At 47.6% G+C, this 25,565-nt stretch overlaps 1 long non-coding RNA gene across 1 annotated transcript; it reads right to left on the reverse strand.

The window, feature by feature from the left end:
* Positions 1-266: 266 nt before the first annotated feature.
* LOC119481175 lies at positions 267-19,802 on the reverse strand. The gene is made up of 3 exons (XR_005205122.1): positions 19,535-19,802; positions 14,053-14,063; positions 267-277 (listed from the first exon to the last, which is right to left on the reverse strand). It is a non-coding gene; the product is annotated as an uncharacterized LOC119481175 (long non-coding RNA).
* Positions 19,803-25,565: the final 5,763 nt, after the last annotated feature.

Genomic DNA, 25,565 nt, shown 5'->3' on the forward strand with positions numbered 1-25,565 from the left:
GGGAGTGACATGGAGGATGGACATGTAGGAGTGACATGGAGGTGCTACATGGAGGAGTGACATGGAGGATAGACATATAGGATTGACATGGAGGAGTAAAATGGAGGATTGACGTGGATGAGAGGGAGGAGTGACATGGAGGAGCGAAATAGAGGATCGACATGGAGGAGTGACATGGGGGAGTGACATGGAAGACATAGAGGAGTGACATGGTGGAACAACATGGAGTATCGACATGGAAGATCAACATGGAGGAGTGACTTGGAGGAGCGACATGCTGGAGCGACATTCTGGAGTGACATGTAGGAGCGACATGAAAGATCGACATGGAGGAGTAACATGTAGGATCTACATGGACGAATGACATGGAGGATCGACATGGAGGATCGACATTGAGGAGTGACACGGAGGAGCGACAAGGAGGATTGACATGGAGGAGTGACATGGAGGAGAGACATGGAAGATCGACATGGAGGACTGACATGGAGGATCAACATGGAGGAGTCGACATGGAGTATTGACAAGGAGTACTGAAAATTGAGGAGTGACATTCTACAGTTACATTCGGGAGGGACTTTCTGGAGTGACATGGAGGAGCGACATGGAGGAGGGACATGGAGGAGTAACAATCTGGAATTAAATTCTGGATTGACATTCTGGAGTGACATGGAGGAGCGACACGGTGGAGTGACATGGAGGAGCGACATGGAAGATCGACATGTAGGAGTGACATGGAGGAGTGATATAAAGGAATGACACGGAGGAGAGACATGGAGGAGTGACATGGTGGAGTGATATGGATGAGCAAGGAGAAGCGACATGGAGGATCGAGATGTGTCGACATGGAAGACATGGAGGATTGACATAGAGGAGTTACATTTTGGAGGGACATTCTGGAGGGACATTCTGGAGTGACATGGAGGAGCGACATTCTGGAGTGACATTTTGCAGTGATATTGATGAGAGATATGGAGGATTGACATAGAGGATCAACATGGAGGAGTGACATGGAGGAGTTACATGGAGGAGTGAAATGGAAGATCGACACGGAGTGACATGTAAGACATGGAGGATTGACATGGAGGATGTGACATTGAGCAGTGACATGGAGGAGTGACAAAGAGGATAGACATGGAGGAGAGACATAGAGGATCGACATGGAGGAGTGACATGGAGGATCGACATGGAGGATCAACAAGGTGGATCGACATGGAGGAGTGACATGGAGGAGTGACATGGTAGAGATGGAGGAGTGAAATGGAGGAGAGACATGGAAGATCGACATGGAGGATCAACATGGAGGAGTGACATGGTAGAGATGGAGGAATGACATGGAGGAGAGACATGGAAGATCGACATGGAGGATCGAAATGGAGGAGTGACATTCTGGAGTAAAATCTGGATTGACATTTTGGAATGACATTTTTAAGTGACATGGAGGAGTGACATGGTGGAGTGATATGGATGAGCAAGGAGGAGCAATATGGAGGATTGAGATGTGTCGACATGGAAGACATGGAGGAGTGACATGGATGATCGACAGTGAGCAGTGACATGGAGGAGTGACATGGAAGACAGGGAGGAGTGACATGGAGGAGCGACATGGAGGTGTTAAATAGCGGATCGACATGGAGTAGTGACATGGAAGATCGACATGGAGGATCATCATGGAGGGGTAACATGGATGAGTGACAAGAGGAGCGTCATGGAGGAGCAACATGGAGGATCGACATGGAGGAGCAACGTGGAGGAGCAACATTGAGGAGCCACATGGAGGACTGACATGGAGGATCGACATGGATGGCTGACATTGAGTATTGACATGGAGAAAGGACATGGAGGAGTGACATTATTGAATGACATGGAGGAGGGACATGGAGGAGTGACATTCTGTAGTTAAAGTTTGGAGGGACATGGAGGAGTGACATGTAGGAGCGACATTCTGGAGTGAAATCTGGATTGACATTTTGGAGTGACATTTTTGAGTGACATGGAGGAGTGACATGGTGGAGTGAAATGGATGAGCAAGGAGGAGCAATATGGAGGATCGAGATGTGTCAACATGGAAGACATGGAGAAGTGACATGGAGGAGTCACATTCTGGAGTTAAATTCTGGAGTGACATTCTGGAGTGTCATGGAGGAGCAACATTTTGGAGTGACATGGAAGAACGACATGGAGGAGTGATATAGAGGCGCAAGGAGGAGCGACATGGAGGAGTGACTAGGAGGAGAAACAGAAGAGTTACATGGAGGAGCTACATGAGGAGCATCATCACGGAGCGACTTGGAGGACTGAAATGGAGGAATGACTTTCTGGAGGGACATGGAGTAGCGACATTCTGGAGTGACATGGAGGAGCAACATTCTGGAGTTACATGGATGAGCGATATGGAAGATCGACATGTAGGGTTGACATGGAGGAGTGATATGGAGGAGTGACACGGAGGAGAGACATGGAGGAGTGACATTAGGAGCTACATAGAGGATCGACATGGAGGAGCAACAAGGTGGATCGACATGAAGGAGTGACATGGAGGAGACACCTGGAAGATCGACATGGAAGATTGACATGGAGGAGTGACATTGTAGAGTTGGAGGAGTGACATGGAGGAGAGACATGGAAGATCGACATGGAGGATCGACATGGAGGAGTTACATGTTGGAGAGACATTCTGGAGTGACATGGAGGAGCGACATTCTGGAGTGACATGGAGGAGCGACATGGAAGATCGACATGGAGGAGTAACATGTAGGATCTACATGGAGGAATGATATGGAGGATCGACATGGAGGATCGACATTGAGGAGCGACACGGTGGAGCGAAAAGGAGGAGTGACTAGGAGGAGTGACATGGAGGAGAGACATGGAAGATCGACATGGAGGACTGACATGCAGGATCAACATGGAGGAGTCGACATGGAGTATTGACAAGGAGTACTGACATGGAGGAGTGAAATTCTACCGTTAAAATCTGGAGTGACTTTTAGGTTCTACATGGGGGATCGACATGGAGGATCGACATGGAGGAGCGACATGGAGCAGTGACATTCCGGAGTAAAATTCTGGAGTGATATTCTGGAGTGATATGGAGGAATGACATGAAGGATTGACATGGAGGAGTTACATGGAGGAGTGACGTGGACGACAGGAAGGAGTTACATTGTGGAGCAACATGGAGGATCAAAATGGAGTAATTATATGGAGCACCGATATGGCGGAGTGACATGGAGGAGTGACATGTAGGATTGACATGGAGGAGTTACATGGAGGAGTGACGTGGAAGACAGGGAGGAGTGACATGGAGGAGCGAAATATAGGATCGACATGGAGGAGTGACATGGAGGAGTGACCTGGAGAAGTGACATTCTGGAGTGGCATTCTGGAGTGACATTCTGGTGTGACATGGAGGAGCGACATGGAGGAGTAACAATCTGGAATTAAATTCTGGATTGACATTCTGGAGTGACATGGAGGAGCGACACGGTGGAGTGACATGGAAGATATGGAGGAGTGACATGGTGGATCAACATTGAGTATTGACATAGAGGAGTGACAAGGAGGAGCAGCATGGAGGATCGACATGGAAGATCGACATGGAGCAGTGACATGTAGGAGTGACAAGGTGGAGTGACAAGGAGGAGAAACATGGTGGATCGAAATGGAGGATTGACATGGAGCAGTGACATGGAAGTGTGACATGAAGGAGCGACATGGAGGATCGACATGGAGGAGTGAGATGGAGGAACGACATGGAGGAGTGACATGGAGGAGTGACATGAAAGACATGGAGGAATGACACGTAGGAGCGACATGGAGGTGTGAAATAGAGCATCGACATGGAGGAGTGACATGGAGGTGGGACATGGAGGAATGACATTCTGGAGTGACATTCTGGAGGAACATTCTGGAGTGATATTCTGGAGGGAAATTCTGGACCGACATGGAGGAGTGACTTGGAGGATGGACAGAGAGGTTTGACATGGAGGAGGGACATGGAAGAGCGACATGGAGGAGCTAAATGGAGGAGCGACTTCGCAGAGCGACATGGAGGACTGACAATGAGGAGGTACATTCTGGAGGGACATGGTGGAGCGACATTCTGGATTAACATGTTGGATCTACATGGAGGAATGACATGGAGGATCGACATTGAAGAGTGACATGGAGGATCGACATGGAGGAGTGCCATGGATGATCTACATGGAGGAGCAACATGGAGGAGTGAGATGGGGGAGTTTTCATGGAGGAGTCACATGGAAGACATGGAGGAGTAACATTGAGGATCGACATTGAGTAGTGACATGGAAGAACGACATGAAGGAGTGATATGGAGGAGCAAGGAGGAGCGACATGGACGATAAACATGGAGAAGTGACATGGAGGAGTAACTAGAAGGATTGACATAGAGGACTTACATGGAGGAGTGACATGGAGGATTGACATTGAGGATCAACATGGAAGAGTGACTTGGAAGAGCGACATTCTGGAGTAACATGGAGAAGTGAAATGGAGGAGAGAAATGGAGGATCGACATGGAGGCGTGACATGGAGGAGCGACATGGAAGAGCAACATGGAGTAGTGATATGGAGGAGAGACCTGGAGGAGTGACATGGAGAATCGACATTGAGTAGTGATATGGAGGAGAGACCTGGAGGAGTGACATTCTGGAGTGACAGTCTGGAGGGACATTCTGGAGTGACATTCTGGAGTGAAATGGAGGAGTGACATGGAGGTTGGAAAAAGAGGATTGACATGGAGGAGGGACATGGAGGAGTGACATTCTGGAGTTAAATTCTGGAGTGACATTCTGGAGTGACATTGAGGAGCGACATTCTAGAGTGACTTGGAGGAGGAACATGGAGGAGCAGCATGGAGGATCGACATGGAAGATCGACATGGAAGATCGACATGTAGCAGTGACATGGAGGAGTGACAAAGTGGAGTGACATGGAGGAGAACCATGGTGGATCGAAATGGTGGATTGACATGGAGCAGTGACATGGAGGAGAGACATGGAGGTGTGACATTCTGGAGTTAAATTCTGGAGGGACATGGAGGAGTGACATTCTGGAGTGACATGGAGGAGCGACATTCTAGAGTGAAATTTAGGAGTTACATGGGGGAGTGATTTGGAAGACATGGAGGAGTGACATGGAGGAGCTACATGGAGGATCGACATGGAGGATAGACATGGAGCAGTGACATGAAGGAGTGACAAGGAAGAGTGACAAGGAGTAGAAACATGAAGGAGTAACACGGAGGAGCTACATGGAGGATTTACATGGAGGAGCGACATGGAAAAGTGACATGGAAATGTGACATGTAGGAGCGACATGGAGGATCGACATGGAGGAGTGACATGGAGGAATGACATGGAGGAGTGACATGGAGGATTGACATGGAGGAGTGACATGGAGGAGTGACAAAGAAGACAGGGAGGAGTGACATGGAGGAGCGACATGGAGGTGTTAAATAGCGGATTGACATGGAGGAGCGACATAGAGGATGGATATGGTGGAGAGATGTTTTGGAGTTACATTCTGGAGGGAAATTCTGGAGTGACATGGAGAAGCGTCATTCTGGAATGACATGGAGGAGCGACAGGGAGGAGTTATATGGATGATCAAGGAGGAGCGACATGGACGATCGACATGGAGTAGTCACATAAAGGAATGACAAGGAGGAGCGACATGGAGAATCGACATGGAGCATCGACATGGAGGAGTGACAAGGAGGAGTAACATACTTTAATTAAATTCTGGAGTGACATTCTGGAGTGACATGGAGGAGCGACATTCTGGGGTTACATGGAGGAGCAACAAGAAGGAGTGATATGGAGGAGCAGGGACGAGAGACATGGAGGATCAACATGGAATAGTCACATGGAGGAGCGACACGGAGGAGTGACATGGAAGACATGCAGGAGTGACATTGAAGATCGACATTGAGTAGTGACATTGAGGAGTGACAATGAGGAGTGACATGGAGGAGTGACATGGAGGAGCGACATGGAGGATTGACATAGAGGAGTAACATGAAGGATCTACATGGAGGAGTGACATGGAGGAGTGACATGGGGGAGTGACATGGAAGACATGGTGGAGTGACATGGTGGCGCAACATGGAGGATCAAAATGGACGATGGACATGGAGCAGTGACATGAAGGAGTGACATGGAAGTGTGACATGGAGGAGTGACATGGAGGAGCGACATGGAGGAGTGACATGGAGGAGTGACATATAGCATTGACATGGAGGAGTAAAATGAAGGAGTGACGTGGATGACAGGGAGGAGTGACATGGAGGAGTGAAATAGAGGATCGACATGGAGGAGTGACATGGGGGAGTTATATGTAAGACATAGAGGAGTGACATGGAGGAGCATCATGGAGTATCGATATGGAAGATCAACATGGAGGAGTGACTTGGAGGAGCGACATGTTGGAGCTTCATTCTGGAGTGAAATGGAGGAGGGACATTCTTGAGTGACATGGAGGAGCGACATGGAAGATCGACATGGAGGAGTAACATGTAGTATCTACATGGAGAAATGACATGGAGGATCGACATGGAGGAGTGACATTGAAGATCGACATGGAGTAGCGACAAGGAGGAGCTACACGGAGGAGCGACATCGCGGAGCAACATGGAGGACTGACAACGAGGAGGAACATTCTGGAGGGACCTGGTGGAGCGACATTATGGAGTAACATGTTGGATCGAAATGGAGGATCGACATGGAGCAGTGACATGGAGGAGTGACAAGGAGGAACGACATGGAGGACTGACATGGACGAGTGACATGGAGGAGCTACATGGAGGAATGACATGGAGGATCGACATGGAGGAGTTAAATGGAGGAGTGACGTGGAAGACAGGGAGGAGTTACATGGAGGAGCGACATGGAGGAGCAAAATAGAGGATCGACATGGAGCAGTGACATGGAGGAGGTATATGGAGGATTAACATTCTGGAGTGACATTCTGGAGGGACATTCTGGAGTGACATGGAGGAGCGACATGGAGGAGGGACATGGAGGAGTAACATTCTGGAGTTAAATTCTGGAGTCACATTCTGGAGTGACATGGAGGAGGGACATTCTGGAGTGACATGGAAGAACGACATGGAGGAGTGATATGGAGGAGCAAGGAGGAGCAACATGGAGGATCGACATGAAAAAGTCACATTGAGGAGCGACACGGTCGAGTGACATGGAAGACATGGAGGAGTGACATGGTGGATCGACATTGAGTAGTTACATGGAGGTGTGACAAGGAGGAGTGACATGGAAGACAGGGAGGAGTGACATGGAGGAGCGACATGGAGGAGGGACATGGTGGACTGATATTCTGGAGGGAATTGGAGGTGTTAAATTGAGGATGGAAATGGAGAAGTGATATGGAGGAGGGACATGGAGGAGTGACATTCTGGAGGGGCATTCTGGATTGACATGGAGGAGTGACATGGAGGATGGACATAGAGGATTGACATGGAGGAAGGACATGGAGGAGTGACATTCTGTAGTTAAATTCTGGATTGACATTATGGATTGACATGGAGGAGCAACATTCCAGAGTGACATGGAGGAGTTTTATGGATGAGCAATTAGGAGCGACATGGAGGATCGAACCGGAGGAGTGACATGGAAGACATGGAGGTGTGACATGGAGGATCGACATTGAGTAGTGACTTGGAGTAGTGACAAGGAGGGTTGACATGGAGGAGCGACATGGAGGATCGACACGGAGGGTTGACATGGAGGAATGACATGGAAGACAGGGAGGAGTGACATGGAGGGTAGATATGGAGGTGTGAAATAGAGGATTGACATGGAGGAGTGACATGGAGGAGGTTTATGGAGGAGTGACATTCTGGAGTGACTTTCTGGAGGGACATTCTGTAGTGACATGGAGGTATCGACATGGAGGAGTGACAAGGAGGAGTGATATGGAGGATCTACATAGAGGATTGACATGGAGGAGGGACGTGGAGGAGTGACATTCTGGAGTCAAATTCTGGAGTGACATTCTGGAGTGACATGGAGGAGCAACATTCAGGGGTGACATGGAGGAGTGACATGGAGGAGTGACATGAAGGAGTGATATGGACGAGCAGTGACGAGCAACATGGAGGATCGACATGGAATAGTCACATGGAGGACCGACACGGATGAGGTACATGGGGGAGTGATATTGGAAGACATGGAGGAGTGACATGGTGGAGCAACATGGAGGATCAAAATGGAGGATCGACATGGAGCAGTGACATGGAGGATCGATATGGAAGAGCGACATCGAGCAGTGATATGGAAGTGTGACATGGAGGAGTGACATGGAGGATCGACATGGAGGAGTGACACGGAGGAGCGACATGGCGAAGTGACATGAGGTGTGACATGTAGGATTGACATGGAGGAGTTACATGGAGGTTTGACGTGGAAGACAGGGAGAAGTGACATGGAGTAGCGAAATAGAGGATCGATATGGAGGAGTGACATGGATGAGGGACATGGAGGAGTGACATTCTGGAGGGACATTCTGGAGTGACATGGAGGAGCAAAATTCTGGAGTGACATTGATGAGACATATGGAGGATTGACATAGAGGAGTAACATGAAGGATCTACATGAAGGAGCTACATAGAGGAGGTACATGGGGGAGTGAAAAGGAAGACATGGAGGAGTGACATGAGTTACATTTCGAGGATCGAAATGGAGGATCGACGTGGAGGACTAACAAGGAGGAGCGACATGGAAGATCGACATAGATGAGTAACATGTAGGATCTACATGGAGGAATGACATGGAGGATCGACATGGAGGAGCGACATTGAAGATCGACATGGAGGAGTGACAAGGAGGAGCTACATGGAGGAACGACATCGTGGAGCGACATGGAGGACTGACAACGAGGAGGTACATACTGGAGGGACATGGTGGAGCGACATTCTGGAGTAACATGTTGGATCTACATGGAGGAATGACATGGAGGATCGACATGGAGGAGAGACATTGAGGATCGACATGGAGGAGCGACATTGAGTAGCGACATGGAGAACTGTCATGGAGGATCAACAAGAATTAGTCACATGGAGGAGAGACATGGACGATCGACATGGAAGAGTCACATGGAAGATCGACATCGAGGAGTGACATGGAGGAATGACATGTAGTATTGACATAGAGGAGTTACATAGCAGAGTGACATGGAAGACAGGGAGGAGTGACATGGAGGAGCGACATGGAGGTGTTAAATAGCGGATCGACATGGAGGAGTGACATGGAAGAGGGACATAGTGGAGTGATATTCTGGAGTTACATTCTGGAGGGATATTCTGGAGTGACATGTAGAAACGTCATTCTGGAATGACATGGAGGAGCAACAGGGAGGAGTTATATGGATGATCAAGGAGGAGCAACATGGACGATCGACATGGAGTAGTCACATGGAGCATCGACATGAAGGAACAATATGGAGCAGTGACATGGTAAAATTGGAGGAGTTACATGGAGTAGAGACATGGAAGATCGACATGGAGGATCATCATGGAAAAGTAACATGAATGAGTGACAAGAGGAGCGTCATGGAGGAGCAACATGGAGGATCGACATGGAGGAGCGACATGGAGGAGTGACATGTAGGATTGACATGTAGTATTGACATGGAGGAGTTACATAGAGGAGTGACACGGAAGAAAGGCAGGAGTGACATGGAGGAGCGACATGGAGGAACGAAATAGAGGATCGACATGGAGGAGTGTCATGGAGAATTGACATTCTGGAGGGACATTCTGGAATGACATTGGAGGAGCGACATGTATGAGGGACATGGAGGAGTAACATTCTGGAGATAAATTCTGGATTGACATTCTGGAGTATCATGGAGGAGCGACATTCTGGAGTGACATGGAAGAACGACATGGAGGAGTGATATGGAGGAGCAAGGAGGAGTGACATGGAGTGACATGGAAGACAGGGAGGAGTGACATGGAGGAGCGACATGGAGGTGTTAAATAGCGGATCGACATGGAGGAGTGACATGGAAGAGGGACATGGTGGAGTGATATTCTGGAGTTACATTCTGGAGGGATATTCTGGAGTGACATGTAGAAACGTCATTCTGGAATGACATGGAGGAGCAACAGGGAGGAGTTATATGGATGATCAAGGAGGAGCGACATGGACGATCGACATGGAGTAGTGACATGGAGCATCGACATGAAGGAACAATATGGAGCAGTGACATGGTAAAATTGGAGGAGTTACATGGAGTAGAGACATGGAAGATCGACATGGAGGATCATCATGGAAAAGTAACATGGATGAGTGACAAGAGGAGCGTCATGGAGGAGCAACATAGAGGATTGACATGGAGGAGCGACGTGGAGGAGCAACATTGAGGAGCGACATGGAGGCCTGACATGGAGGATCGACATGGATGGCTGACATTGAGTATTGACATGGAGATAGGACATGGAGGACTGACATTATTGAATTACATGTAGGAGAGACATGGAGGAGTGACATTCTGGAGTTAAATTTTGGAGTGACATTCCGGAGTGACATGTAGGAGCGACATTCTGGAATGACATGGAGGAGATATATGGAGGAGCAAGGAGGAGCGACATGGAGGATCAACATGGAGTAGTGACATGGAGGAGCGACAATGAGTCGACATGGAAGACATGGAGGAGTGACATGGAGGAACAACATGGAGAATCGACATGGAGGATCGACATGGAGGATGGACATGGAGGAGTGACTTTCTGGAGTAAAATTCCGGCGTGACATACTGGAGTGACAATGAGGAGCGACATTCTGGAGTGACATGGAGGAGCAACATGGAGGAGTGACATGGAAGACATGGAGTAGTGACATGGAGGATCGAAATAGAGGATTGACATGTAGGAGGTACATGGAGGAGTTACATTGAGGAGCGACATGGAGGAGTGACCGGGAGGAGGTACATGAGGGAGTGACGTGGAAGACATGGAGGAGTGACATGGAGGTGCAACATGGAAGATCGACATGGAGGATCGACATTGAGCAGTTACATGGAGGAGTGACATGGAGGATCGACATGGAGGATCGACATGAAGGAGGGACATTGAAGACAGGGAGGAGTGACATGGAGGGGAGACATGGAGGTGTGAAATAGATGATCAACATGGAGGAGTGACATGGAGGAGGTTTATGGAGGAGTGACATAATGGAATGACTTTCTGGAGGGACATTCTGTAGTGACATGGAGGTATCGACATAGAGGAGTGTCATGGAGGAGCGACATTGAGGAGTGACAAGAAGAAGTGACATGGAGGAGTGACATGGAGGAGTGACATGGAGGAGTGACATTGAGGAGTGACAAGAAAAAGTGACATGGAGGAGTGACATGGAGGATTGACATGGAGTGACATGGAGGAGTGACATGTAGGATCGACATGCAGGAGTGACATGGAGGAGTGACATGGAGGAGTGTCATGGAAGACATGGAGTAGTGACATGGAGGAGTTACATTGAGGAGTCACAGGAAGGAGGTACATAGAAGAGCGACATTCTTGAGTGATATGGAGGAGTGACATGGAGGAGCAAGGATGAGGGACATGGTGGATCGACATGGAGGAGTGACATGGAGTATTAACTTGGAGGAGTGACATGGAGAATCGACATGGAGGAGTGACATGGAGGAGTGACTATGAGGAGTGACAAGAAGAAGTGACATGGAGTAGTGTCGTATCTTTCCTGCAACAGTGCTGTTGAAGTGATGAGGAAGGATGCTCCGCGGACACTGTTCTTGCTGGTATAACAGAGTTTATTACAAACAAGCAACAAATGTCATAACGGACGTCTAGAGCGTCCGGAGGTCTCAAGTAAAATCTGAAAGTCCTCCACTTCGGGGCTCTCGCGCCTCCTTATATCGGGTTCATGTCATGCAACATCTGAGCTGAGCGTATGACCATGTATGTCTCCGTTATCCTACATGTTTATCTTTCAGCCCCTGGTCTTAGCGTATGACCATGTCTGTCTCCACGTATGCTTCTTACACATATGTTTACCATTAGGGGCCTCGCTGTCTTGTGCAAGACTTGAAAATATACCACAGTAGTGACATGGAGGATTGACAAGGAGGAGCGACATGGAGGAGTGACATGGAGGAGTGTTATGGAAGACATGGAGTAGTGACATGGAGGAGTTGTATTGAGGAGTCACAGGAAGGAGGGACATAGAGGAGCAACATTCTGGAGTGACATGGAGGAGTCACATGGAGGAGCAAGGATGAGGGACATGGTGGATCGACATGGAGGAGTTACATGGAGTAGCAAGTTGGAGGAGCAACATCTAGGATCTACATGGAGGATAGACATGGAGAAGTGACATGGAGGAGCGACATCTAGGATCTACATGGAGGAGCAACATGGAGGAGTAAAATGGAGGAGTGACATGGAGCATCGACATGGAGGAGTGACATTGAGGAGTGACATTAAGGAGTGACATGGAGGAGTGACTTGGAGGAGGTCAAAGGAGGAGGGACATTTTGGAGTGACAAGGAGGAGCGACATGGAGGAGTGACATGGAGGAGCAAGGATGAGCGACATGGAGGATCGACATGGAGTAGAGACATGGAGGAGCAGCATGAAGCAGTGATATGGAGGAGTGACATGGAGGAGCGACATGCAGGATCGACATGGAGGAGTGACATGGAGCAGTGACATGCAGGATCGACATGGAGGAGGGAGATTCTGGATTGACATGGAGTAGCGACATTGAGGAGTGACATGGAGGAGCAAGGATGAGCGACATGGAGGATCGACATGGAGGAGCGACATGTAGGTTCTACATGGAAGAGCAACATAGAGGAGTGAAATGGAGGAGTGACATGGAGGATCGACATGGAAGACTGACATGGAGGAGCGACATGGAGAAGCGACATGGAGGTGTCACATTCTGGAGTGACATTCTGGTGTGACATGGAGAAGCGATATGGAAAAATAACATGGAGGAGTAAGAATGAGCGACATGGACGATCGACATGGAGGAGTGACATGGAGGAGCGACATGGAGGAGTGACATGTAGGATCGACATGCAGGAGTGACATGGAGGAGTGTCATGGAAGACATGGAGTAGTGACATGGAGGAGTTACATTGAGGAGTCACAGGAAGGAGGGACATGGAGGAGCGACATTCTGGGTTGACATTCTGAAGTGTCATGCAGGAGTGACATGGAGGATTGACATGGAGGATCGACATGGAGGAGTGACATGGTGGAGTGACATTGAGGAGTGACAAGAAGAAGTGACATGGAGGAGTGACATGGAGGATTGACATGGAAGAGCGACATGGAGGAGTTACATGTAGGATCGACAAACAGAAGTGACATGGACGAGTGACATGGACGAGTGACGTTGTTGATCAACATGAAGGACTGAAATGGAAAACCTACATGGAGAAGCGACATAGAGGAGTGACATGGAGAATCGACATGGAGGAGTGACATTGAGGAGTGACATTAAGGAGTGACATGGAGAAGTGACATGGAGGTGGGACATGGAGGAGGGAGATTCTGGATTGACATGGAGTAGCGACATGGAGGAGTGACATGGAGGAGCAAGGATGAGCGACATGGAGGATCGACTTGGAGGAGCGTGTTGGAAATATATCATGATAAAACTGTTGTTGTGTAACAAACTTAATTATGTTGTGAGTTTAGCGAGTTTGGTGTTAAATACTAGGCTTAGACTGTCTACAGATAATTGACTGATGTAAGACGGGGCAAGAATGATCACATGGATTATCTCGTGATGGAATGTTGAGTGGGCCTGTAAAAGGAATAGCTACAAGGATGAAAGGGCCTTGGGGGTAAAAGCGGATGGGGGAAGGGACAGGATGACCATGCAAATAATGTTGTGTATTGGGTCTGCAGAAAGCCTGACCCCTTCCCCAGGGTTCGCCTGCTAATGTGTATAAAGGTAAACGTATAGCAGAGCTCGGGGTTCATTCTCTGCGAACTGACAGCCGTGCGTGGTGTCGGGGACACACTGATGAATCCAGAACTTCTGTAATAACTCTGTGCAACTTTGATGAATATATCTGCGGAATAAATTGATACTGATTATACTTTAAACTTACTTTGCATTTGTTTGTGATATACTCTGAGCTTGCAGCTGCTTAGAAGATAAACCAACACGCATGAAGGTGACGACTCTATGAGGGGAATTCCTTCAATTTGGTGACCCCGATGTGATCTTCAGAAAGAGTGACGCGAGCCAGAGACTGGACGACTCAGTGAGAGAGAGAATAAGGGATCCCTGACTACAAGGCAAAAGGTAAGCAGAACCTGTTAAATCAAATCTGCATATTGGCATAGGCTCTAAATTTAATCTTTCTTGCTGAGTAAGACACATCTCTGTTTATTTAAAAAGATCAAGTTGCATAGTTGAAAGGATCTGGGATCCTAAAGGATCTGGGATCCGCTAATGATCTGGGATCTTAGTTAAAAAGGATCTGGGATCCGTACTGTGGTATTTGGAACACTAATAAACTGTATTGATAGTGTACATCAGAGGAAATTTAAAACTGCCTCAGATACCGGGCCAGCACCGCTGACGGGAGACCGTTAGTAGAAGCTTGTGTTGGTGGGATCTGTGGTGGGGGCATAACGACCCAATTACTCTGATATCACTACTGTTTGAAAACTAAAAGGAGGAAAGTTGCCCTTTTAGTAACGTCTGGGACGTTAGAAAAGCGTTTGGAACGCTGCGCTTGGAGCGCTAGAGTAGTGCGCTTGGAGCGCTAGTTTAGTAACGTCTGGGACGTTAGAGTTTAGTAAAAATAGCGCTTGGAGCGCCTGTATGAGTGTACATTAATAACTAGTATTCAGAGGAAAATTAAAACTGCCTCAGATACCGGGCCAGCACCGCTGACGGGAGACCGTTAGTAGAAGCTTGTGTTGGTGGGATCTGTGGTGGGGGCATAACGACCCATTTACTCTGAATCTAGTTACTGTCATAAACTGAATAAACCTGTGTGAAATAGTACTGGACAGAATGGACGGAGAATTTGACAAAGATTGGGAGGAGAAAGGCGGTTCTAACAAAAATGGGTTAACCTTCGGCCAACAGTGGGCGAAAGTAAGGACAAATGTGATATGCACCTTTGACCCAAGGAAAAGGGCAGAACGAACTAGGGATTTGGATGACTGGTTCAAAGGAATGATAGAAAAAGAGGAGTTTCCCAAAGAGGACTCTAAGGCAGCTGTTACCCTGGCAGTTCGAAAGACCATATTAAAGCAGCAAGACGATTTGGCTGAAAGTAGAAAACAATTGAAAAACAGCAACATGTTCACACGAGTAAAAGCAAAAAAACACGTGGAACAACAAGCCAGCTTATTGGCCCAAGCTAATTGTGTGTATCTAGCCTCAGTGACTGAATTAGGCCATCAATGGCCTTCAAAAAAAGGAAAAACAACAGCCTAAGACAGAGAGTACTCTGTACCCTAAACTAGGTGATTATCATGGCCCATTCCCCGTTCCTCCCCCCATGCCACAACATCAAATGATAATGAGAGAAACACCAACTACACCTCCCCCATATGATGACAAAGACTTCCCTCCCACACCCCCTCCCCCAGCGGCTGATGTGCCCGACCCTCCTAAACCTCTCGTGACTGTCCAAATGCCTCAGTTTCAAGTAAAGGGGGGCAGACTATGGCTAGAAGATCCTGAGGGAAAAAGGAACAGAGAAGATTTAGAAAGAAGGACCCGGCTCCTAGAAATGGGCCTGCTAGGGTTAACCAGAGTGGGAAATCAGCCTGGGGTTGTGGATCTAATGGGGGAGACAATCTCAGAACAGAACTTAACATCTCCCATATCACCACTGATGGTCGACTCCCCAAGTAAACCCTCTGACCCTAAGGGTAGGCGGGTAGATGAAGAAGAAACTGAGCAGGGGAAAAGAAGAAGAAAGGAAGAGGAGGATAGAATGTGGGAGGAACTAAGAAGAAGAAGGATAGCGGAAGAAAGGGAAGAGCAAGACATAGAGGGAGCATGTGGAAGGGACAACCGGAGTGAGGATGGTGGTACATCCACCACATCTAGTTTGTGCCATAGGTCGGGACCTATGTATACATCTAGTAGAGAAAGAGAGAGGTCAAGGAGGGAAGATGACAGAGAAAAGGAAGATGGTAGGGAACAGTTTCATTGGCAAAAATCTGAGGAGGAACCTCAATCGGATGAGAGGGGGACAAGTCCCGACCGTGGGCCTGGTATACTGTCTGGACGATTTACTGCCCAATTAGACACCGATGGTGGGCCACTACATGGGTATGATTTGAGAAGACGAGGAAAAGATAATAAAGTAATGAAAACAGGTAAAGAGTATATGCTCCCAATAATCCAGAGTACCAATGGCCCACGATATCAGCCATTTGGGGCTGGAGATAAAGGGGTTATTTTGGCTTTAATGCCCGAGCTAACAGAAGGAGGAGGAGCATGGTTAAGAGCATTGGACGCGCAGACTCGGGGTGTGGAACTCTCTATGGGAGATGTGAGAGCACTTATGGGCGGGGGAGGAGTGTCAGCATGGGTTCAAAGAGAATTAGAGGAAGAAGCAAACACCACTCGAGTGAATGATGACAGACCCTGGGCAAGCTATGCCACTCCTTTAGGGGACAGTATAAGGGCAAAATATCCCATACCTGCAGGAAAATTACATAGCTTGGTCTTCAAAATAAAGCCAGACGAATCCGGAAGACAATACCTAAATAGGTGTAGAAAAGAATGGGCAGATGCATCTGGACATAATCCAGATAAAGTAAATCACCAACACCCATTCAGGGCTGCAGTCCTAAAGTATGCACCCCACGGAGTGAAAGACGCTATGGATAATAATCCCGATATGCATGGGGCTGATGTGGGGAAATGGGAAACACACTTCCTACATCATTGGAGCAAACATGAGGATAAGAAAGATAGTGAGATGGGGGAAATGAGGGAAATAGTGGCACAATTAGCGAAACTACAGTTAGCCTCAGCTAGGGACAGTGCTACAGAGGATAAGAAGAACAAAAAACAGAAACAAATGGTGCAAACACCTGCACCTATCCCACCTCCTGCACCTGCCCCACTTCCAGTTTCACCATATCCGCAATATTACGCACCCCAGCAGTATGGCCCCCCACCACCTGCCCCGTTTCAATATGCACCTTATCAGAACAGACAGGGACAGAATAGAGGAAGAGGAAGGGGTGGAGGACGAGGAAGAGGAAGAGGAGGACCCCCTGGAGGAGGAGGTTGCTTCCTATGTGGAAGCCTGGATCATTGGGCAAGAGAATGTCCCAGCAACAACCAGCAGCAGAGTCAGGGTGGGCCACCCCCACCCCCACAGGCTCCCAACCAGCAGTACGCACCAGTTCAGGCTTCCCTCTATCAACAGCCCCCTCCCTGGGGACTATAGGGAAGCCTAGAAAGCAGAAAAGAGCAGGGATTGGCCGAACCTTGCTTACAATTAACAGTGAACGGAAAAAGAAGATGGTTCATGGTGGATACCGGAGCCCGGTATTCAACAATGGCAGAACCACAGTGCCAACTATCCTCTCACTATGTGTCTGTTTTAGGGTTTTCCGGCCAGGAACAACAGTTACCTTTTACGGTACCCATCACTGTTAAAAATGGAACTCAGAGTTTGATGCATTCTTTTTTATATACACCAGAATGTCCTAGAGATCTTTTGGGAAGAGATGTGCTGGCTGCACTGGGAGCGTCAGTACATTGTTCCAAGGAAGGAATATCAGTGGAATTCCCGAATGGACAGATAGTACACTGTTCCGGGTCAGCAGGGAAAACACATCAAATGATGTTAAAAGAACTATCAGACCCACAGGACATAGAACCCATGGCTGAGATATATTGGGTTCTCTTTGGATGACCCAAACCCTCTACTGGTTTTTTATCTACAGTGGCAACCATGGATTCGAGCCCTTCATCCCTATCTCCCCGTTCCTGATCCTCTCCACTGCACACTAAATTATGACAGGGAAAGTGACTTACAATATCAAGATGAGTTTCAACAGCAGTTAGCTGATAAAGGATGGTGTTTACAGGTGACAGACATTATAATAGGACCACAAGGGGTGGCCGCTGTAGTGTCCCTAACCCCAGAGCAAACGGAATGGTACCGTCTTTCAGATTATGCTGTTTCCCATATCTCGTTAGCATTAGCTCCAAAACATCAAGCAAAAGACTTAGGAACTATGTGTAAAGAAGCAGGGCACCTCACCGGATGGGAGGAAACCACATTAAAGGGAGTATGGGTGGCTGACCAAGGGAGACATTACAAAATATCATATTTTGGGACCGTAAGGGGAAGATGTGAGAATGTCTCGTTGCAGCGTCATCACGGATGTGAAATGACCGATGGGGAAGGAGCTACTTCCATGTTGGCTACTCTCCCTTCCTCTTTGTGGTCTACAGGACCATTTGATGTGGGGAGATGCAATATGGAACCAGTGACCTTTGAAATGAACTCATACTGTCCCATTTGGAAACCACAATACAAACATAAAGTAGAAGCAGCACAAGGGATCTCTCCTACCATTGAGGGCCTAATAAAAGCAGGGGTGTTAAGAAAATCGTATTCACAGTGGAATACGCCCATCCTGCCGGTAATAAAGTCCTCTGGATCGTATCGAATGGCTCATGACCTTAGAGCCATAAACAAGGAGGTGTTGACTCAAGTCACACCAGTGCCCAACCCCCACTCTGCTCTCTCAATGCTCACTCCTGCTCACACCTTCTTTACGTGTATAGACCTGGCTAATGCTTTTTTCTGTCTACCATTAGCAGAACATTTACAGGATATTTTTTCATTTACATATGAGGGACAAAGATTAACCTATAATGTCTTACCACAGGGGTTTATCCTCTCACCCTCTATTTTTAATGAAACATTGAGACAACACTTAAAAGGGTTGGAACTCCCAGAAGGATGTTTTATTGTACAGTATGTTGATGACTTGCTTGTGGCAGCACCCTCGGCCGAGGTGTGTCTATCCTTAACGCATGCGTTGTTGTTAAGACTACATAGTCGTGGCTATAAGGTCTCTAAAGAAAAACTCCAGTGTTGCAGAGCGCAGGTATCATTCTTGGGAAGAATGATTACAGCTAAAGGCACTGCTATGTCACCTGCACACAGAGAGTCGATTTGGCATCACCCAAAACCACGAACGGTGAAGGAAATGTTATCATTTCTAGGTCTAACTGGTTATTCCAGACAGTACATTCCTAACTATGCAGGAGATACACAGTTGCTAAGACAGATGGTAACTATGGCAGGTAGGAGGAATCTTACTGCAGAACTGGAATGGTCGCAAGAAGGGGAGGAGGGGTTCATCAGACTGAAACAAGAGATGGCTGAGGCGGCTGCTTTAGCCCTCCCTGATTACTCCCAGCCCTTTCATCTTGACGTTTCGGAACAGCTCTCCACAGCACATGGAGTTCTATATCAGAAGCAAAGAGGGGACAGGAATGTACTCTATTACTGCAGTATTTTACTGGACACACCAGAGCAGAGAGCTAGTCCCTGTGTAAGATATGCAGCTGCACTGGCTAAAATAGTGGAGAAAGTGGGTCATATCGTCATGCACCACCCACTCCAAATTCTCACTTCCCATAGTACTGTAGCCTACGTTACATCAGCGTGTTTCACTCTCACTCCATTGCGACAAACCAAGATCTTACAGATACTATCAAAACCACATGTTTCCTTTGTACACGAAGGCTGTAACATGGCAGATAATATGGGTGAAGGGGGGGGGAGAAAAACATTCATGTGCTGAAAAATCCGAACCTTTTGTGAAATTGAGACCAGGACTCTACGCTTTACCGCTAAACAATCCTGATCTTAGCCTATTCACTGACGGCTGCTGTTTCAGGCACCCTATAGAGGGACTTAAAGCTGGATATGCTGTTGTATCCTGTACTGACGACGGTGCAAATCCCGTAACCATGTCATCTGCCCCACTTGAGGGCAAACAATCAGCTCAAGCTGCTGAGCTAACTGCCATGATATGTGCTCTTAGATTGGCCGAGGGTAAAACTGTCAATATTTTTACAGATTCAGCTTATGTATGTAACGCAATACACAGGGATATGTCAGGCTGGGTCCAGGCAGGATTCAAAACAAGCGGAAATAAATCTATGGCTCATGAAGGACTCATGAAAGATTTATTGGCTGCTGTCCACCTTCCGGAGAAGGTGGCTGTGGTAAAGGTAAAAGGACACTCACAGGGTAGTGATCCAGAGAGCATTGGGAATAACGCTGCCGATGAAGCAGCAAAGGCTGCTGCAGGGTATGTCGCTGAATGCATAATGTTATTAGCTGAAAACATAGGAAGTTTTATAGATGATGTACAAAAAGCTCAGGAGGACGCTCCCGAGCATGAGAAAAAATCCTGGGAAGACGCAGGTGCCACTGATTGTTTCACTGGCTTATGGCAGAAGAATGGGAAAACTGTCATGCCCGAGGGATGGATCCCGTCAATGTTGAAACAGACTCATGGTTTATGCCACGCAGGAGTAGCAATAATGATGTTCGCATTGGATGCATGGTGGTTCCCTCAAAAGAGGAAAGTTGTGGTGGATTTTGTACAACAGTGTGCTGTTTGTCAGGCGTGTAACATAAGACCCACGGACAAGCCTCCAGTGGGCACATATCCGAAACCACAGGGTCCGGGGGAACAAGTGATTATGGATTTCACTGACATGGGTGTCCGGGCTGGGAGGAAAAGGTTTCTCTTGGTAATTGTGGATGCCTTTTCCAGGTGGATTGAGGCCTATCCCACTGGAAAAGAGGACGCGAAATCAGTCATAAAATGCCTGGTTAACGATTATATACCAAAACATGGTTTTCCAAAACTAATCAGATCCGACAATGGTTCTCATTTCAAAAACAAAGACCTAAGGACGGCGGAAACGGTCTTAGGTCTTCAACATAAGTTTGGCTCAGTTTACCATCCCCAATCACAGGGCAAAGTTGAACGGGCTAATCGGACTATAAAGGGTAAACTATTGAAAGTCTGTAAAACCACGGGGATGTCCTGGCCAGATGCTTTGCCTATTGTGCTCATGGCCATCAGATCCTCTGTAAACACCTCTACAGGTTTGACTCCCTTTGAACTAACCTGTGGCAGACCATTTCCCGGTCCTTCGCATCCTTTTTGTGTACTTCCTGCTGTTGGTTACCGCCCGTATTATCAGTCGGTTAATGCCATTGTATCAGCTTTTTCTTGTCCAGGTGCCCCCCATCCTGATCCTCCCGTGTTGAAAACCACCCCAGCGGGTCCACCGGAACACCTTTGGTTGAAGGTGTTAAAGAGGAAGTGGTCGGAGCCACGGTGGACGGGTCCACACCAAGTGACCGCACGAACAACAACAGCAGTCCAACTCAAAGGGAAAGGTGGCGTATGGTGGCACTTAACCCAGTGCAGCTCAACAAAAAATCCACCGCCAAAGGCAGATCTGATCAGCGGAGGAGTGGACGAGCCAACTACACCACCAGATGAACCGGACAAAGGATCAGCACCAGGGGTAGATGCAAGCATCTCTGCAGGGACACCAGAGAAGAACACAGAAGAAGACACGTGAACAGTAAAAGCGTGACTATAAAACTCTCTTTTCAGATTTTAAATCTCGATGTCGCCAGACGGGCAAGTCGACTGTATTTTCTTTTTCTATTTTGGTAATAACGTTGGTGATGATTCATCTTATGTTATACATTCTATATCTGTATGCTTAAAAAGAGATGTATGAGACACAAATCTGGGAAAGAAGGTTTCAAGGTCTTGCCGGTTTTACAGTTAAAACACGGCTTACAAGTAAAGAAAAGGTGACTCAATAGAAGATTTATATGCTTTATGTTATTTTACTTCTTGCCTTATACATTGCTTTAACGATATTTTACTTTTTGTGCATGCATCCAGAGGAAGAGGGAGAAATATTAGGGATAACATGGGATGGATAAATAAGGCGCTAGTGGTACTGGGATCAGTGCTACTGGTGAGCCTTACCCTTCTCTTTTTAGATTTCTTACCACGACAAAAAACTAAACATGCTCCAGGTCCAACCAGTCCACCGACTAACTGCCATAGAGAAAAGGCGTCCTGATCAACTACCTGCCTATCAAATGAATATGTGTTCACCAACAGAAGCACAGGGGTTACTCAACATAGAGTTCCATGATCATGACTCAGAGGACGAGGTGGTAGATGATAACTCTGTGTAAAAAACTGTAACATTGTATATAGTATAATAATGATGAATGCCTCATGAGAATATATTTCTAGGACAGAAGTGAACTTGGACAAGTTCAAAAGAGGAATTGTTGGAAATATATCATGATAAAACTGTTGTTGTGTAACAAACTTAATTATGTTGTGAGTTTAGCGAGTTTGGTGTTAAATACTAGGCTTAGACTGTCTACAGATAATTGACTGATGTAAGACGGGGCAAGAATGATCACATGGATTATCTCGTGATGGAATGTTGAGTGGGCCTGTAAAAGGAATAGCTACAAGGATGAAAGGGCCTTGGGGGTAAAAGCGGATGGGGGAAGGGACAGGATGACCATGCAAATAATGTTGTGTATTGGGTCTGCAGAAAGCCTGACCCCTTCCCCAGGGTTCGCCTGCTAATGTGTATAAAGGTAAACGTATAGCAGAGCTCGGGGTTCATTCTCTGCGAACTGACAGCCGTGCGTGGTGTCGGGGACACACTGATGAATCCAGAACTTCTGTAATAACTCTGTGCAACTTTGATGAATATATCTGCGGAATAAATTGATACTGATTATACTTTAAACTTACTTTGCATTTGTTTGTGATATACTCTGAGCTTGCAGCTGCTTAGAAGATAAACCAACACGCATGAAGGTGACGACTCTATGAGGGGAATTCCTTCAAGCGACATGTAGGTTCTTCATGGAAGAGCAAAATGGAGGAGTGAAATGGAGGAGTGACATGGAGTATCGACATGGAGGACTGACATGGAGGAGCGACATGGAGAAGCGACATGGAGGAATTACTTGGAGGAGGGACATTTTGGAGTGACAAGGAGGAGCGACATGAAGGAGTGACATGGAGGAGTGACATGGCGAAGTTAGAGGGACGAGTGACATTCCTGAGTGACATTCTGGAATGACATGGAGGAGCATCACTCTGGATTGACATTTAGAAGCAACATGGAGGAGTGCCATGGAGGAGCAAAGCGGAGCAACATGGAAGATCGACATTGAGGACTGTCATGAAGGAGTGACATGGAGGATCGAAATAGAGCAGTGATATGAAGGAGTGACATGGAGGAGTGACATAGAGGAACGACATTGAGGATAGACATGGAGGATTGATATGTACGAGCGACATGGAGGAGTGACATGTGGGATCGACATGCAGGAGTGACATGGATGGGTGACATGGAGGATTGTCATGGAAGACATGGAGGAGTGACATGGAGGAGTTACATGGAGGAGTTACATGGAGGAGTCACAGGAAGGAGGGACATGGAGGAGCGACATTCTGGGTTGACATTCTGGAGTGAAATTCTGGAGTGACATGGAGGAGTGACATGGAGGAGCAAGGATGAGCAAGGATGAGTGTCATGGTGGATCGACATGGAGGAGAGACATGGAGTAACAACTTGGAGACATGGAGGAGTGACATGGAGGAGTTACATGGAGGAGTTACATGGAGGAGTCACAGGAAGGAGGGACATGGAGGAGCGACATTCTGGGTTGACATTCTGGAGTGAAATTCTGGAGTGACATGGAGGAGTGACATGGAGGAGCAAGGATGAGCAAGGATGAGTGTCATGGTGGATCGACATGGAGGAGAGACATGGAGTAACAACTTGGAGGAGTGAAATGTAGGATCGACATGGAGAAGCGACATGGAGGAGCGACATAGAGGATCGACATGGAGGAGTATCAAGGTTGATATACATGGAGAAGTGACATGGAGGAGTGACATGGTAGAGATGGAGGAGTGACATGGAGGAGAGACATGGAAGATCGACATGGAGGATCGACATGGAGGAGTGACATTCTGGAGTAAAATCTTGATTGACATGGAGGAGCGACATTCTGGAGTGACATGGAGGAGCGATTTGGATGAGCAAGGAGGAGCGACATGGAGGATCAACATGTATCGACATGGAAGACATGGAGGAGTGACATGGAGGATCGATGTGGAGGAGTAACAAGGAGGAGCGACATGGAGGATCGACATGGAGGAGCTACATCAAGCAGTGACATGGAGGAGTGACATTCTGGAGTTAAATCTGGAGCGATATTCTGGAGTGACATGGAGGAGCAACATGGAGGAGGTACATTCTGGTGGAACATGGTGGAGCGACATTTTGGAGTGACATGGAGGAGCGACATTCTGGAGTGACATGGAGGAGCGATGTGGAAGATCGACATGGAGGATCGAAATGGAGGATCAATGTGGAGGAGTAACAAGGAGGAGTGACATGGAGGATTGACATGGAGGAGCGACATCAAGCAGTGACATGGAGGAGTGACATTCTGGAGTTTAATCTGGAGTGATATTCTGGAGTGACATGGAGGAGCTACATTCTGGAGTGACATGGAGTAGCAACATGGTGGAGTGATATGGAGGACCAAGGAGGAGCCACATGGAGGATCGACATGTGTCGACATGGAAGACATGGAGGAGTGACATGGAGGATCGACATGGAGGATCGACATGGAGCAGCGACATGGAGGAGTGACAAGGAGAAGCGACATGGAGGATCGACATGACGGAGTTACATGCAGGACTGACATGGAAGACAGGGAGGAGTGACATGTAGGGGTGACATGGAGGTGTGAAATAGAGGATCGACATGAAGGAGGTCTATGGTAGAGTAACATTCTGGAGTCACTTTCTGGAGGGACATTCTGGAGTGACATGGAGGTATCGACATGGAGGAGTGACAAGGAGGAGTGATATGGAGGATCAACATAGAGGATTGACATGGAGGAGGGACATGGAGGAGTGACGTTCTGGAGTTAAATTCTGGAGAGACATTCTGGAGTGACATGGAGGAGCGGCATTCTGGGGTGACATGGAGGAGATACATGGAGGAGTTATATGGAGGAGCAGGGACGAGAGACATAGAGGATCGACATGGAATAGTCACATGGAGGAGCAACACGGAGGAGTGACATGGAACACTTGGTGGAGTGACTATGAGGATCGACATTGAGGATCGAAATGGAGGATCGACATGAAACAGTGACATGGAGGAGTGACATGGAAGTGTGACATGGAGGAGTGACATGGAGGATCGACATGTAGGAGTGACATGGAGGAGCGTCATGGCAGAGTGACATGGAGGAGCGACATGGCGGAGTGACATGGCGGAGTAACATGGAGGATTGACGTGGAAGACAGGGAGGAGTGACATGGAGGAGAGAAATAGAGGATCAACATGGTGGAGTGACATGGAAGAGGGACATGGAGGAGTGACATTCTGGAGTGACATTCTTGAGGGACATTCTGGAGTGACATTCTTGAG

Source organism: Sebastes umbrosus, chromosome 22 (assembly GCF_015220745.1).
Source record: "Sebastes umbrosus isolate fSebUmb1 chromosome 22, fSebUmb1.pri, whole genome shotgun sequence".
In the NCBI taxonomy this organism is placed as follows: Eukaryota; Metazoa; Chordata; class Actinopteri; order Perciformes; family Sebastidae; genus Sebastes; species Sebastes umbrosus.